The sequence below is a fragment of the Carcharhinus amblyrhynchos genome, chromosome 1 (genome assembly GCF_965287045.1).
Source record: "Carcharhinus amblyrhynchos chromosome 1, sCarAmb.v2.hapA, whole genome shotgun sequence".
Classification (NCBI taxonomy): Eukaryota; Metazoa; Chordata; class Chondrichthyes; order Carcharhiniformes; family Carcharhinidae; genus Carcharhinus; species Carcharhinus amblyrhynchos.
The window spans coordinates 87093112-87108501 of NC_137324.1; the positions used below are offsets into that span (position 1 = coordinate 87093112).

General features: G+C 43.4%; 1 protein-coding gene across 5 annotated transcripts in view; it reads left to right on the forward strand.

Annotated features, from left to right (window-relative positions):
• rbm47 (RNA binding motif protein 47) overlaps positions 1–15390 on the forward strand; it is a 167083-nt gene that overhangs the window by 33464 nt on the left and 118229 nt on the right. The window contains exon 1 of one of the 5 annotated variants that reach the window (XM_080188491.1): positions 7613–7696. The exons of the other annotated variants lie outside the window; for them this stretch is intronic. The gene's annotated coding sequence lies outside the window, so the exon portion shown is untranslated. Of the gene's footprint in view, positions 1–7612; positions 7697–15390 lie in introns of those variants that run through there. 5 annotated transcript variants of the gene reach the window in all.

Consider the following 15390-nt stretch of genomic DNA (forward strand, 5'->3'; position numbering starts at 1 on the left):
TGATTGGTGAGGTTCAAACATAGATTTCTGGGAAGAACTTCGAAGAGGAAATGGAAGTTGGAGATTGGATAGTAGTTTGAAAGGAGGGTGGGAATAAAGAACTGTTTTTTGAGGGAACAGTTGTTGATAGCAGATTGAAGGACAGAGAAAGAGCACCTGAAGAGAGAGATCAGTCAACATTTCAGCTAACATGCAAACCAAGCAGGGATGTCAGGTAGTCAGCACTCTTGTGGATATGGTCACGGAAGCCAGAGGTGGATCTCCTGGACAAGATTAGTTTGGAGATGCAGAGCTAGAAGTGCTCAGGCCTGGGGAAGATGGGTGAAATTTTAGCAAACGTTTGGTGCAGTGGGCTAGGAGAAAGGAGAAAAGTAGCAAAAGCAGCTGATCAGATAATCTCAATCTATTGGCAAAGAAGTCCATTAGCTCCTCCATATATGTTCTTTTCAGATTTCTTCAAATAATGTGGGCATAGCTGGCAAAGCCAATATTTGTTGTCTACCCCTAGTTGCCCTCAAAAGTTGGTGGCAAGTGCTTTCTTGAATGTTGCATGTGGTATAACTATACTGAGGTGTTGTTCGGGACGGCATTCCAGAATTTATACCCAGTGAGAGTAAAGGAACATTTCCAAGTTAAAATGGTGATTGATTTGGATAAGATCTTGCTGGTGGTGGTGTCCCTATGCACTTGCTGCCCTTGTGCTTTGAGGGGGGTAAAGCTTGCTGGTTTGCAAAGTTTTGTTAAAGAGGGCTTAACGTGATGCTGCATTGTGTGTTGTCGATGGTACTCTGCAGTTGCTGAGCACCGCGGTGTGAATGTTTAAGTTAGTGGATGTGGTGCCAATCAAGCGGGCTGCTTTTTCCTGGATGGTGTTGAGCTTCTTGAGTGTTGTTGAAGATGTATTCATCCAGGCACATGGAAAGTATTCCATTACATTCCTGACTTGTGCCTTGTGAATGACGAACAGGTTTTGGGAAATCAGGTGAGTCCCTCATAACAGAATTTTCAGTCTGTAACTTGCTCTGGAAGCCATGATATTTATCTAGTTGGTCTTGCTAAGTTTCATGTCCATATTAACACCCAAGATGTTGATAGTGGGGGATCCGTGATGGTAATGCCATTGAATATCAAAGAGAGATGGTTCTATTTTATCTTATTGGAGATGGCCAATGCCTGTCACTTATGTGATGTCAGTGTTATTTGTCACTTATCAGCCCAACCCTGAATGTTGTCCAGTCTTCCTATATATAGATACAGATTGTTCAGCGCTAAGGAGTTATGAATGATACTGAACAATTTGCAAACATTAATACAAGCATCCCAACTTCTGACCTTCCGATGAGCAGAAAGTCATTGAAGAAGCAACTGAAGATAGTTAGGCGTGGGAAATTATTCTGAGGAACTCCTACAGTGATGTCCTGGGGTTGAAGTGATTAACGTCCAACAACCACAACCATCTTCCTTTGTGCCAGGTACAGCTCCAATCAGTGAGAATTTCCCCCACTTATTACTATTGACTTCATTTTGTTAAGACTACCTGGTGCTACCCTCGGTCAGTTGCTTTTAGTGTCAACAGCAGCCACATTGATATCAGCAACTCAACTTCTTCATCCAAATTTAGACCAAGGCTGTATTGAACTCTGGAGCTGAGCAACCCCGTCAGAACCCAGACTGAACATTACTGAACAGTTTATTGATGAGGTTGACAGTACTGTCAACAAATCATTTTGTCACTTTGTTGATGATTGAGAGTAGATTGATGCGGCAACAATTGGCTGGATTAGATTTGTCGTGCTTTCGTGAACAGGACATGCCGAGGCAATTGCCACATTGTCAAGTAAAAGCCAATGTTGTTGGAGGTGTGTACGGGTGGAACAGAGCTGAGCAGTTTATAAAATGGTTTGCATTGCAAATATGTTCCTTTGCTCAGTTGTTGCTTTACTTAATTTTTTATTTGAATCTACTTCTTCAGCAATATCCTTTGGCGAAACTGTGCTCTCTTCTAGTTGAGTATTTTCACCTTAGATTGGCCCTCATCCTTTTCCATAACTACTTTAAACCTAATGATATGGTGATCACTGTTTCCCAAATACTTCCCTTGCTGAAGCATGCTCCATTTTCTCTACATATACATCCGTGCACAAATACATATATTATATACACATTCATGAAGAAATTCATTTTTCTAGCTTCTTGAACAGAAACAATACCTAATCGTAAACTTAAAGAATACTTTTGTGCATGCAATTTTTCTTCACTTGCATTTATCTTAGTTTTTTTATGGAACCTTGCATACTGGAGTTGATTACTCAAGAGAGGTACAAGTGCTGCTTCAGTGGGACTCCTACTCCAACACCTGAAGAGTTGGAAATAAGGGTAACATACCCACAAGGCACTGAAGATCCATGTTACCTGTGGTCTGAGCTAAGGCCTAACAAAACTAAGGGAACATGCCTCAAAAGGAAGGAGAGTTGCTTATCACAGGGCTCCCTTCCCTACAAAAGGGAGGTTTAGTAAAATTTTTGCTTCTATCTGAGACTATCACCACCACTCTTCTGGCAATCCCTGAGATCAGCAGAACAGATAGCACAAGCCAAGGAAATGATTGCCTACTGGACCAACCACTCCACTGTAAGTTTTTACATGGTGAGGGTGGCCCTCAGGGCAGCCCATAATGAATGGAGGAAAGATAACCAAAGGCAAGGAGGTAATTTTAGTCAACCTTTCCAATTTAACAGAGAAAGCTGCAGGCCAAAGATTAAAACAAATTAGCAAATTGAAAAGAATTCTGAGACTACCAATTTGCATTGCAAACATGACCTCAGGTTTATTGGGCAGAATCTTGCACCCTGTGCAAAGAGTAATGACTAGAGATGAAAACTGGTGTGTTGCTCTCCATCTGCATTGTCTCTCCAGATTCTCTGGCATTCTGTGCACAGAAAATCTGAGGGCATTGTCTAATAGAGCCAATAATGGTGAACGTCATTGATTGTTGGAAAAAGTCATCTGGTTCACTATGTCCTTTAGGGCTGGAAATGTGCTGACCTGACCTGGTCTGGCCTACGTGTGACTTCAGATCTACAGCAATGTGGTTGACCAAGGTCTGAAGTGGCTTCGCAAGCCATTCAATTCAAGGGAAACTAAGGATGGTCCTTGGCAGTGATGCACACATCCATCTCACATATAATGAAATAAAATCGACTACTACCCTTTGCTGAATTGTACAATGTTCTTTTCAATTTGATATCACCTTTAACTTCCTTACTTGGCCACATTGATGCTTTACATTTACTGAAATGAGGAGAAATTTCTTCATCCAGAGAGTGGTGAGCCTGTGGAATTCATTGTCACAGAAAGCAGTTGAGGCCAAAACATTGTGGGCCGAATTCTCCAACCTCACCAGAAGCTGGAATTCTCCAGTTCTGCTGCAGAGACCAGAAATTCTCCTTTCTTACTGGCAATGGTGGTGAGGAATGAATGGCTGGATAATTCTAGCTTTTGGAGCAAAGGGGATCAAAGGATATGGAGAGAAAGCAGGATCAGGCTATTGAGATAGAATACCAGCCATGATCATTGTGAATGGCGGAGCAGCTTGAAGGGATGAATGGCCTTCTCCTGGTTCTACTTCCTATGTTTCTAACCTTCTCAGAGCCTTTCTTTCTCACTGGGATAAATATTTCCTGAATGTTATTAAAAATCTCCTTAAAAGTTCGCTTTTAAAGATTTTGCAATTTTTACTGATTGACTCTTGGGATGATAGGTTTGTTCTCTGAGGAGAGATTGAGCTGGTTGGACAAAGAATAAAGTAAATTACAGCACAGGAACAGGCCCTTTGGTCTCCAAACCTGCACTGATCATGCTGCCTGACTAAAACCCCCTACCCTTCTGGGGACCATATCCCTCTATTCCCATTCTAATCATGTATTTGTCAAGACGCCCCTTGAAAGTCACTATCGTGTCTGTTTCCATTATTTCCCCCGGCAGCGAGTTCCAGGCAAAAACTTGCCTCGTACATCTCCTTTGAACCTTGTTCCTCGCACTTTAAACCTATGCCTCCTAGCAATTGACTCTTCCACTCTGAGAAAATGCTTTTGACTATCCACTCTGTCTATGCCCCTCATAATCTTGTAGACTTCTATCAGATCGCCCCTCAACCTCCATTGTCCTAGTGCGAACAAATCAAGTTTCTCCAATCTCTCCTCATAGTTAATGCCCTCCATTCCAGGCAACATCCTGGTAAATCTTTTCTGAACCGTCTCTAAAGCCTCCACATCCTTCAGGTACTCGAGTTAAGAAGAATGAGAAGTGATTTAATTGAAATTTGCAATATTCTGAAGGGGCTTGATAGGGTAAAGGCTGTTTCCCCTGGGAGTCCAGAACAAGGGGCATCATCTCAGGACAGGAAAAAATCATACAGGGCTGAAATTAGGAGAAATTTATTCACCTGGAGGTCACGAGTCTTTAAAATTTTCTATCAAGAGAGCTGTAGTTGCTCAGTCAAATACATTCAAGGCTGTGATATATAGATTTTTGGACTCAGAGGAATCAAGGCATATGGGGATCAGCTAGAAAGAGGAATTGAGATCAAAGATCAACCATGATCTTTTCGAATGGCTCTGCAGACTTGAGGGTCCATATAGCTCATGTTCTAATTTTCTTTAACACGCTCTAAGCTTATACTTCATCAAAACCAAATCCACTATATTTCTCATGATTGTCATATCTTCAGGTGGTACCTCAAAGTGTGTCGGGAGACATAGAATTTGGTATCTGACACCCCCATCCACTCTGGCTGTTTTCTTTTCCCACAACAATATAATTCAATTTATCTCACCAGCTCAAAATCTTAAGGGCGCGATCTTATTTGCCACTCACGCTGCACTCCTGCTGCTGTGAGATTGGAGAATTTGGTGGCCTGCCAAATCTCCATTCACTGTGGAAAATCCCGCTGGCGTGGACGATGATAAGTTTCCGGCCTATATCTTTAACTTCAGTGTCACTAGGTGAGATCTTAAAGACTAAGAAATGTCTATGAAATCATGTGCAAATCCCCTCAAAAGAAAATTAGAATATATTTATTACCAAACTTGTTTATTGCCATCACATTTATACATTCTTGGCAGTAAATGCCATGTATGCAGCCTTTTACAAAAAACACATAACAGGTACAAACTTGTCTTGTTTTTGTTTCTTGCTATCAGATCAAATAAGAGGAATTGCTCCGCATCAACATGCAGTAGAGGGTAATGAAACAGCATAGGTCAGAAAAATGGGCACCAAATTGTTATTTGTAATTGCAAGTTGATTTACAGACATCCCTATTTATTATTTTGTGTCAGCTCTTTGGTAGCAAAGGGATTTATAGCTCAGCCTTGCTTTGATGTGAGGCCACTGTGTATACATGTGGGTATGTGAGTTAGGAACAACGGGTGGGATTTTCCCGCCCCATCCATTGATGGGATTATCCTAAATTTTATTAGTATCACAAGTAGGTTTACATTAACACTGCAGTGAAGTTATTGTGAAAATCCTTTAGTTGCCACACTCCAGCGCCTGTTTGGGTACACTGAAGGAGAATTTAGCATGGCCAATGCACCTAACCAGCACATTTTTCAGACTGTAGGAGGAAACTGGAGCGCTCAGAGGAAACCCATGCTGACGTGGAGAGAATGTGCAGACTCTGCACAGACAATAACCCAAGCCGGGAATCGAACTCAGGTCCCTGGCGCTCTGAGGCAGCAGTGTTAACCGTTGTGCCACCATGCCAACTCTCTGGTCCCTCTGAAATTCAATAGACCTAAGGGGGGTAAGAGCTAGTGGTGAAGGGAGTGTCCAGAAAATCATGATCAAGCTTTGAATTCATTCAAGAAAAAAAATTCAACATTTTTCTGAGTGAATATTTAAAATGGTGTAACATTCATTAAAATTTGTTGAAATCATAAAGTCACACTTTGACACTGTTATGGAAAGATTAGATAGCATAAAACATTCTGAGATGCTGAACATGTGGGCAGGCCCCTGCTGAATCAGTGCAGATATTTTAATTGTTTTGGGAGTGGGCTGACTGCAGGAGGTTATATTCTGATGATGTCACTTGTATCCTGTTTAGCAGGATGTGCACTACTCAGTTTATAGCAGTGAGCACAACATCAAGATGTAAAGATCTGCATCACCTGTTGTAAAACTCAATTGACTTTTAAAAATTTTTGTCAAATGCTGAAGCCAAATTTGCATAGAGAACTCGTGAACATGAGGCAGCTTCCTGTAGTTCAAATATAATTCTGCTAAATAAAGGAATGGTCTCCAATCATGTTAGTAATGACTCTAAAATTGTGCCATCAGAGGCTATCCTGATGTCTTATGTGGGAATGTACTGCACTGTGTAATATTGTTCCATATAATTTCAAGTCCACTCTTCAGGCCTGGATTTTCCAGTGCCCCTCCCCCTATCATGTGCAGTGCCAGAAGGCAGTTGCAGGAGCCATGCCAGGACAGTGATGGGGGCAGCGCCCAGGTATGACTATCTCCCCCCAAGCCAAGCACTCATCTGAACTGTGATGGTGGGTTCTGCATGCCAGCTGCAAGCTGTGGAAGACCTGTCCCTTATGCCAACATGAATGGAGGAGGCAACGACCCAATGATATTATCGGTAGACTATTAATCCAGAAACTCAACTAATGTTCTGGGCACCCGGGTTCGAATTCTGCCATGGCAGATGGTGGAAGTTGAATTCAATAAAAGAAAGTATCTGGAATTAAAAATCTACTGATGACCATGAAACCATTGTCAATTGTTAGGAAAACCTAGCTGGTTCACTATAATGCCCTTTTGGGAAGGAAATCTGCTATGCTTACCTGGTCTGGCATACAAGTGACTCCAGAGCCACAGCAATGTGGTTGACACTCAACTAACTTCGGGAACTAGGGATGGGCAATAAATACTGGCTAGCCAATGATGTTCATGCCCCAGGAATGATATTTTAAGAATCAAAAGGGAGACTATCAAACATAAAGGCCTAATAAATATATTTAAATATATTCAAATGTAGATCCTGACGTTCAATGTTACAATCCCTATTATATCACTGGTGGAGGGTGATGGCAATTAGATTGGAAATCCTGCCAGCATGAAACACATTTTCAGACTCCCATGGGATTTCCCACTCCTGCTGCTGGTCCCACCCCCTGGAGCAAAATCCCTCCCTCCTATGTCTTTGCTGATCCCAGTTAGGCTACACATGGAGATTCCACAATTGTCCTTTACCCTTATGATAAGGAAAGAAAATAATTGTGGATGTCGGCTCTGCTCCATGGCAGCGCCGTCACCTCTGAGTCAGAAGGTTGTGAGTTCAAGTTCTACTCCTAACCTGAATATATAACTCAAGATTGCATTAGTGCAGCACTAAGGGAATGTAGACAGTGGTGGTGGTGTCCAGCTGGGGAGTCCAAGTTGCTGCAGTAACATGCATTTTTACATTCGTATTGTAGACTGGAACTATGGATAGTGATGGTATGGACTCCAACTTTCTTTCATCACATGGCTGAGCAGGAATTTCACCCATTCTTACCATCTGCCTTTGGTGTGTATTGGAAAGATTTGCCGGTTGATGCTCAACCTGTTTGGTTGCATTATGAATGAACCTTCTTTGGCATCAAGTCCTGAAGTGAGAATTGAACCCAGAGCTTCTGGCTCAGAGGTAGGGACCCACTGTGCTACAAGATATCCAATGCTGACAGTAGAAGGCAGAATCTTTGGTGTTTGTGGGACCATGCAGTTGTGCAGATTGGCTGCTGTGTTTCCATGTTACAACAGGAACTGTACTTCAGAAGTAGTTCATTGGCTTTGGAGGGTGTCCTCAGACTGCAGAACTCTCTGTAATTGCAATGTTATTTCTTCTTTGTTAGTGACCTTGCTGCAGAAAAAGTATACATGAGGACCAAAATGGGCTCAAGTGTGATGATCCCACATAAAAAGTGACTACTTGTGTAAAATAATTGGAGGATTTTTCTGTTAGGTTAGATATCATGGGCACAATTTTCCCAGCCTGCTGCACTGCCCAAGCTTTTGCAGGCCATTATTTATGGCGTACTCAGCCTTGGGCCAGGAAACAGCACAAGCCTGAATGCCACATGGAATTTTACATTTCCATCTCAATAGCAAGCATGGGACAGTATTTTCTGGCTCGCTAATGCCTCCTACCCTGCTGAGGGTGATTCCACCAATGGGGCTTAAAGTCCCCAGCATTGAAGACCAAGGATGGTAACCTCATTCATGGGGGCAGAGGACATTGAGACCATTCCTGAGTAGTTGTGGGCAAGGAGGTTGACCTTTCAGGAGTGTTTGCCTGGCACTGTAGGCCCAGTACCCTGGCACTGCCAACTGCGCAGTGTCAAGAGGGCAGGGCCTGATGTGGCAGGACTAGACTAGAGCAGGCTGGTCAGTGGTGGGAAAGGGCAGAGGACCCCTGCACACTTTGCACAGTGATTGGTGGGGGAGGGAAGGAAGGGGCAATCAGGGCTGGCTATCGGTGGGTGGAGTGATCAGGGCTAGCCATGGGGGGAATTGTCGGGCTGTCTATCAGGGGGAATGTTGTTGCTGATGAATGGGGAGGGAGGTGCGATTGGGGAAGCCATCAGGAGGCCAGAAATCGGGAGGCTGGCAATGGAGGGCCAGTGCGCATGCGCCAAGCTCCCTGCAGGGAGATTGGTATATGTGCAGTTGCCCGCTCAGCACACCGGCCTCTCAGTCAGGATTAGTTCCCCCATCCCCTGTTGGTGTGAAAACCGCCAGCGGACCCTGTGAAGCGCAGAGTGCCAGATATTCAACTGACTAAGTGCACCAAAATCCAGGTGAGAAAATCTCCCATTTTCCCACCTGTTGGACACTTGGTTTTTTTATAGGAAAATCACCCCCCATTTCTTAGAGAATCTGAGGGCCAAAGGTTAAAGAAAGGCCTTGTTAAAAAAAATGTTCCTGCTGTTCTTTTGTTTCATTTAACCATTGTGTTGTGAGGGAGAATGATTGAAGCCAAGACTTTTATAAGCTGCCCTTGAGGGGGCGGTGATGAGCTGCCTTCTTGAACTGCTGTAGTCCCTGAGGTGTAGGTATATCCACAGTGCTGTTAGGGAGGGAGTTCCTCGATTGTGACCCAGTGACAGCGAAGGAACAGCAATATGTTTCCAAGTCAGGATGGTGGTGGCTCGGAGGGGACCTCCCAGTTGGACCTTGGACTCATTCAAGACAGGAAGAAAAATAGGACCATATTCTTAAAACTGTTCATCTGTGTGTGTACTATCTGGGAAGGATACTGCCAGACATCAACCGACTCCAGTGCCTGCGCTTTATGAGCAAGTGTGTGGATGACTTATTGACAACAAAGGCTAAGATCTATCCATATGGCTTATGAGACCATTTCTGCATCCCCCACCACTATCTAAACAGCTATAACGTAGAATAATAGTAATGAGAGTATACCTGAGCCATCACTGAACAGGCTTCAGAATACAGAAGCAGCACTTCAGTTACTTGGTTTGGTCAGTCAGTGCTCCACAATAATAACTAGTGGTGGAATGCTAATTGACTACACTGTTGATCATAGACAAATCCTGGACATGGAATAGTTGCGTTGATACCCTTGGATTGAAAATCTGTGTCTATTTGTTTGCTTAACTGGGTTATTTGCATGATTTCAACATTAGCAAAATTCATCTTTTGGTTCACTGTTTGCACCAGTGCAAAGTCATGACTGACCACCTCAACCCCCTTTCCCCACCAGGAACCTGGCACTGGTACAAACAATATCATGCCAGCCACTGTGCCTGTGGTATTTTGCAAGCCCTAGCAAGCACCAGCATTTAGAATATAGGTCTGCTGCTGTGTACAGCTAAGAGATGTGAGGTGCACAGGTCCATTTCCAGTTGGCTTCTGAATGACCTTGCCATTTATAATCACATTCACTAAGCATTATGGCAGACAAAGCCGTATTTAACTGCAGAATAATCATATTTAAGAAGATGTTGTTTCAGTTGTCTGTGCATAGCTATTTGAATTCATAATTTTTGGAGTGAATCTTACTTGTACACTTCATTTTTTTAAAATGTCTCTCATTTAAATATGCAGCTTAAAGAATTTTTAAGCAGACATTTGGTTTGGAGTCTGTGTTGGAATTTGCACTGTCCATGAAAGACAACATACTTAATTTGTTTATTATTTATAATTGAAACAAGAGTGTAGTGTGATCCACTTTAAGTTCAGCTACAAATGCATTTATCAGTGAGAGTATTAACCTTTAATACATTGCTGTAAAAACTGAACGAGCAAATGCTCTCCCACTCAAAACACATTGTAAAGCTGGAATTAAGTGAAATTATCTCTAATCTTTTGATCCTTGTCACACCACGAAAATATGCAGTAATACAGTGTGGAATTTTTTTTCAGACTGAGGGGTGGGGACTCTGCTTGAAGTGTGAGCTGTAGTTATATAAATCTCCATGTAGGACTGACCTGAGTAATGCCAGTGAAAGACTCCCATTGCTGCACAGCCACCTGCTATTCCTCCATCTGTGGATCCAAACTACTGCTGTTAGCTGACTTTTGAAATCTTTAATGTTTGTGCAGAGTCGGCTTCCTTTGATGATAAATTCCAAAGTTAAAGCAACTTGCCATGCTTCTATAATGGTGCCTTGGTGATATTGTGCAGCTTAAGATGAAAAATCATTGGATCATCTTGCCTACAATTTGCTTAAAATTAGAGACGCTTTTAGACAAATACCAATGAAGAAAAACTGGCGCCGCAACAAAACATCCAATTTTACACATGATGGGACACAATTGGGATTAAAATTGGGATTGAAGTCAGGCACAATTAGGTTTAACTATTTGCCACGTACAGAACTGATGTGATTTTTCCTTATATTACAAGGAATATTCACTGCTCCTCCTCAATTGTCAGTGGTAAGGCAGTGACCCCTAAAGACCAAAAGGTCCCAGATTCCATGCCTCATTGAGTTGCATACTACAAATGACCTTGGGATCACAAGGTTAAGGAATGGGAATAGACTACTCACAATCGCTGCAAGCTCTCTTGAAAAAATTGCCAAAGGGGCTAAAGTACGCACAGAATTGTACCTTGGAAACTTCTCTGCTGGAGACATGGGGAGAAAATCGGAAAAAATTAAAATAGATTTTTAGGACATTTTTATGATTCCAGGAACCGTGTGCTTCAGAAAGAAAGAGAAAGAACGTGCATTTAAACCTCATCTTTCATGTGTCCATGATATCCCACACCAATCCATAATCGATGAATTGAAATGTTCTGTAGACAAAAACAGCAGCCAATTTGCAGATAAAAAGGGTTCACAATTAGCAATGAATTAAATGACCAGTTCATTTTTTATTGTGCCACAAATTTGGTTATATAGTGTCTGTAGTCCCAGTGCCCCGTTCACTGGTCCCATACCTTACCTTTCCTCTGTTATTGACAATTACAGCATCTTATGGCCACAATGCTGAAATTACAAACCAACTTCATGAATAAAGCCATGCCAGATACTATTCAAAAATTAACCAAACACCGTTGTGCTTTCTCTTGGTGCCTGTCTTGTGGGTGTTTTCTGCCTCACCTCAGCCGTACTACCACAATGGCCACAGCATGGCTGGTGGAAGACTGCTGAGTTTCAGTGGGAGAATCTGCAGGACAGTCTCAACCAGCGCTGGCCCTAGGAGGCCCAACTTCAGACAATACCACCTCAGCAAGGGTGGCAGTACCCATAGACCTCACATTGCTCCATGAGTGTTGGCAATGACAAAAGGCTTTCTAGTCACCCTATTGATGCACCAAGTATTCTGGTGCAGATAACCATCAACTTCCCCAAGTCTTAATCTCAGTCCTCCAAAGCATCCTTCTGGTGAGCTGACACCCATACCCCACTTGCTGCCTGTTCTGGCTGCAGGCTTCTTGTGCCTGATGTTTTACCAAATGCACATCCTGCTTTTAAGCTACCCTTTAAAGTATATGTCATGTCAGTATCTGAGCTGGAGCAGCGAGTGGCCCAGTGGCACAGTGGTTAGCACTGCTGCTTCACAGCTCCAGAGACCTGGGTTCCATTCCCAGCTTGGGTGACTGTCTGTCTGTGTGGAATCTGCATATTCTCCCCTTGTCAGCATGGGTTTCCTCTGGGTGCTCCGGTTTCCTCCCACACTCCAAAGATGTGCAGGTTAGGTTGATTGGCCATGCTAAATTGCCCCTTGGTGTCCCTGGATGTGTAGGTTAGGGGATTAGTGGGGTAAATGTGAGAGGGAATAGGGCCTGGGTGGGATTGTTCTTGGTGCAGACTCGGTGGGCCGAATGGCCTCCTACTGCACTGTAGGGATTCTATGTGTGAGAATGAGTGACAGTGTTTCTTCTTCACCACTGTCTTCCTGCTCTTCCACCTCTTCCTCCTCCATCATAACTTGGTAGCTCAAGGTTCTTGTGTATTTGAAAAGAAAAAGGCACAAGACAAGCCAGAGATACATGGTTAAGATAGCTTTTTTATTGTTTCATGGGATGTGGGCAAAACTAGCCAGGTCAGTATTTATTGTATTCCCTAATTGTTCTTGAAAAGGCAATGGTGTTCCCTCTGAAACCATTGCATTCCATGTGGTGTAGGTACACCCACGGTGCTGTTAGGGAGGGAGTACTGGGATTTTGTCCCAGCAATAGTGAAGAAATGGCAATACATTTCCAAATCAGGTTATTATGTGGCTTAGAGGGGTAATTATACATGGTGGTGTTCCCATGTGTTTGCTGCCATTGTCCTTCAAGGTGATTGACATCGTAGGTTTGGAAGGTATTGTCAAAGGACTCTTGGTGAGTTGCTGCAGTGCTTCTTGTAGCTGGTACATACTGCTTCTACTTTGCATTGGTGGTGGAGGGAGTGAACATTGAAGGTGATGGTGGTGAGGGGGTGTCAATCAAGTGGGCTGCTTTGTCCTGGATGGTGTTGAGCTTCTTGAGTGTTGTTGGAGCTGCGCTCATTCAGGCAAGTGAAGATTATTCCATCACACTCCTGATTTGTGCTTTGTAGATGGTGGGCTGCCTTCAAAGAGTCAGGGGTTAGGTTATTCGCCACAGATTTCCTAGCCTCTGACCTTCTCTTGCAGCATAATTTTCATATGATTGGTCCAGTTTCAGTTTCTGGTCAATGGAAATCCCCAGAATGTTGACAGTGGAGTATCAGTGATGGTAATGATTTAATTTGATTTTGATTTAATTTGATTTGTTATTGTCACATTATTGATATACAGTGAAAAGTATTGTTTCTTGCTTGCTATATTGGCAGAGCATACCGTTCATAGAGAATGAAAGGAAAGAGTGCAGAACGTAGTGTTACAGTCATAGCTAGGGTGGAAAGAAAGATCAGCTTAACATAAAGTAGGTCTATTCAAAAGTCTGGTGGCAGCAGGGAAGAAACTCTTCTGGAGTTGGTTGGTGCATGTCCTCAGACTTTTGTGTCTTTTCCCTGACGGAAGAAGGTGGAAGAGAGTATGCCCGGAGTGCTTAGGGTCCTTGATTATGCTGGCTGCTTTTCTGAAGTTGATGATTATTTCTTTTGGTTTGTTGACATTAAGGGAGAGATTATTGTCGCCTCATCAGTTCATCAGATTCTTTATCTTTTTCCTGCACTCTGTCTCATCATTGTTTGAGATCCGACCCACTATGGTGGTGGGATCAGCAAACTTGAAAATCAAGTTGGAAGGGAATTCTTTGACTATTAAGGAGTGATGATTAGGTTCTCTCCTTTTGGAGCTGGTTGAGATTGCCTGGCACTTGTTACTTGCCACCCGTCAACCCAAACCTGTATTTGGACATGAGCTGCTTCAGTATCTGAGGGCTCATAAATGATGCTGAACATCCCCATTTCTGACCTTATGATGGAGGAAAGATCATTGATGAAGCAGCTGAAGATAGTTGGGCCTAGGACAACTACTGAAGAACTCCTGCAGTGATATCCTGGGAATGAGATGACTGATCTTAAACAACCACAACCATTTTTCTTTGTGCCAGGTATGACTGCAACCAATGGAATATTTTTCTCCTGATTCTCATTGACTGTAGTTTTGCTAGGGCTCTTCAATGCCACATTTGATAAAGTGCTGCCTTGGTGTCAAGAGCAGTCACTCTCACCTCATCTCTTGAGTTCAGCTCTTTTGTCCATGTTTGAACCAAGATCAGGAGCTGAGTGACCCTGGCGGAACCCAAACTGAGTGTCCGTGAGCGGGTCATTGTTGAGTAAGTGGCGCTTGATTGCTCGCTCAACGACACCATCCATCGCTTTGCTGATGATCGAGAGTTGACTGAGTAATTGTCCTGGTTGGATTTGTCCTCTTTCCACATTACTGGGTAGATGCCAATGTTTTCATTGTTTTAGAATAGCTTGGCTAAGGACACAGCTGGTTTTGGAGCATCTATTGCTGGAATGTTGTCAGGGCTGCATCTTGCAAAGCAGAAGAGAATGTTAGGTGAGGGTAAAGTGGATATGTGAAATGGGAGTGGGTATAAGGGTACCATGATCTTTGATGGTTTTTAGCCCCACTGCTGGCAAAGGCTTCAGTTATGACCACTTCAATGATGGAGAGCTCTGTCATCTCCATGGGTATCAGGACATGTAACTGTGCCCAACCCGCACCCCCCCCCCCCCCAACCCCTCCGCCACCAATTAGGTGCTGCTGCCCCCAGTTATTCACAGCCTTATTTTGCAACAGACACAGTGAGCAGAATTTTCCCATCCCGCCTGTCATTGGAATCATAGCAGGGGGGGTGGGGAAGGGGATTGGTGACAGACCATACATATGTTCATTGACTTCAGATGGGATTTTCCAGATTTGAGGCAAGCGCAGCTGGAACATCCTGCCTAGTATGCCAACAAGTGTACTGCAACAGGTTGGTTGGTATACCTGTCATGGTTGAATAGCTGGAAATGTGTGTAAGTGTGGGCTGCAGTTATGAGTCACAGAAGTCCATGTGTATGCTAGGTATGTGAGGGTGAGTTATGAATCATTATTGATAGAGATTACTGCTAGGTGAACAGAAATTTCCTCCAATGAAATATTAGGAAAAACAAAACCCATGGGCAGGATTTTGCAGCCTCACTCGTCGCAAAACCGTAAAATCCGGCCCAAGGTCAATGGATCTTTCCATTGTCCGTCCCTCGCCCACTCCGATTATCGTGATGGATGGTAAAATTCCAGTCAATGTCTCCATCTCCATCACAAGCTCCCTTTCACAGACTCCTGACAACCGTCTGGACCAGACTGTTTGCAACCGTGGCCTCATACTCAACTCCAAAGCTAAGCTTACAAACAGGTATCTGTACCAACACTAAAACCCTCTTGTACTCCCTGTTAGAT